The sequence below is a fragment of the Apium graveolens genome, unplaced genomic scaffold (genome assembly GCF_009905375.1).
Source record: "Apium graveolens cultivar Ventura unplaced genomic scaffold, ASM990537v1 ctg6956, whole genome shotgun sequence".
In the NCBI taxonomy this organism is placed as follows: domain Eukaryota; kingdom Viridiplantae; phylum Streptophyta; class Magnoliopsida; order Apiales; family Apiaceae; genus Apium; species Apium graveolens.
In genome coordinates, this window is record NW_027419925.1 from 34,096 (window position 1) to 36,423 (window position 2,328).

Sequence of the window (2,328 nt, forward strand, 5' to 3'; positions counted from 1 at the left end):
TATGTATAATTATAACTTGTGGCAGATAATGGCAATTAACTGTAAATTTATCAAGTAATACTTTTGGTTTGTAATAACTTTTAATATTGTGGATTCATAGACTGTACTATTAAATTTCATCTCTGAGACTATAACGGGTTGTGGTGTGTGTTAGTGTGGGGTCACAGCATAAGGTTATTATATTATATTAAGTGAAGTGATATTGTGGAGAGAAAGACCGTGGATGACCCGGATCCCGAGCCCCCGGATCTGGGGGGTTACAGCTTCACCGCTACCCGTATAGCAAATTTATAGGGCGTTTATATGTATATATCAAAAAGGAGTAAGTTAGATCCATCATATATATAGAAGATGAGAGTTGAATTGAGTTATACAAGCAACACATAGAATATGATGTTAGCAAGAGGCTATGAAGGAAAGATTGATATTATACGTTAAAGTTATAAAAAAAATAAAAATAAAATTATAAGGTTGAAAGATTCACCTAAGAAAAATAAAAGTGATATACTTAAAAAGTATCAGTACTATTCTTAGTGTGATTCTGAGGACAGGAATCCTTTTAAGGGGGAAGGATGTAACATCCTGGGAAATATCGTATAATTATTTGTATCAATATATGATTATTATGTAAATATTTATGAATTTTTGGGTGAATTATCTGATGATTGATAATAATATTTGGATGTTGTATAATAAAATGTTAGTATGTTAATTTTAATATGTACAGAATACAATATTGATAATGAAGGTAGTTTTTTTGGTACTTTATGGAGTGTGATATAATTTTTTAATGATTTATAAAATTTATTAATTATTTTTTCTGAATCATTATAAATTATTTTTATAAAGCTGGGAATCGTCCGACTTCAACCGTTTTTACGTTTTTACAACTCGAAACTCTTTCAAAAACTACTTCCTAACCTAATCTGTAATTCCAGATATTTTTCGTGTTTTGACTTTCTTCGATCCGGATTACGATTTGACCCGTGCGAGGCCCGTCGCAAAATTTTCGATACGATAATCATTTCGATAAATCAACAAAACCCATATTCTCAAAAGACTGGATAATATTACATTATTTTTCGTATAAAGTGTTTTTATAAAAAGCCCCGGCTTGAGATAATTATCCAAAACTGATATCAAATCGGATCGTTATTGCAGTTACTTAGTGGCTAAGCAACTAATTTAACGATCCAAAACGATCCAGAACGAACCAATACTCCGTAAATATAAATAGCATATTTCTTTATTTATTTTATTCGTTTATTCTTACAACCAGTAAAAAATACAGTAAATACAGAGAAAAAACCCTAGAAACCGATATGTTCAATGAGAATCAAACGCACAAACGAAGGCGTTACCGAACTCCGATTTAAGCGTGTAATATATCAAAACGAAGCTCTTCGAAAAGTACTTTATGGATCAAGCAACCATTTTAGTGCAACAATTAAGGTAATCTTCTTATTTATTTATTTATATTTGAATTATTTGATGATTAAATTATGAAAATTTGTTCTTGGTGTTCTTGAAGAATTATGAAAATCAAAGTCAATTTGAAGGTGATGTGGATCTCATAAATCAAAGTATGAGTAACCGTTGTGAAGCCCTCGATTTGTTCTATTCATTTCAATCATCAAAATATCAAACAATGGGTAATTTTAATTTGAATTTCTAGGGTTCATGGGTCGAATTGGATTTTTTTTGATTATGTAGTTATTTGCTTGTTTTAATGATATGTATAGCTTCCTTGCATCATTTGCAATTGATTCATATACTTAATTGCATCAAACAATTACCAGAGGGTATAGATCGGGTTCTTGAATTTTGGCAAATTTATTTAATTGTTTTTAATTAATTATTAACAGTTTGTTGATATTGATTGCTGGGTTGAATTGCCAAGGAGATTCCCTTTTAATTGATATATTGTTCGTTGATTTTCGTCTAGAAACGATAGGGTTCATCGTTCCGCCGGAAGTAGCTCGAACTCGCCGATATCCATGGCGTTTTGCCGGAATCGGGGTTCGATAGGCGAGTTGTGGGATGATTAGACTGCTGGGTTGTTGTCGATTGGGAGTGGGAACCGATCACATGGTCGTACCTATTGCACTGGGAGGTCGAACAGAGTCCTACAGGAATCCGAGAATTCTCCGGATTCTGCACATATTCCGACGGGTTCTTCGGGTTCTTGTTGACCCCTTTACCCGTTTTCCAGACCCAGAATTAGGACCCGGTTTCGATCCCCAGAACCCCAAACCTAATTCCTGAATTCTGTTCTTGAATTTTCTATTTTAAAATAATTCAAAAATCTATTATTTAATTTCTAAATTC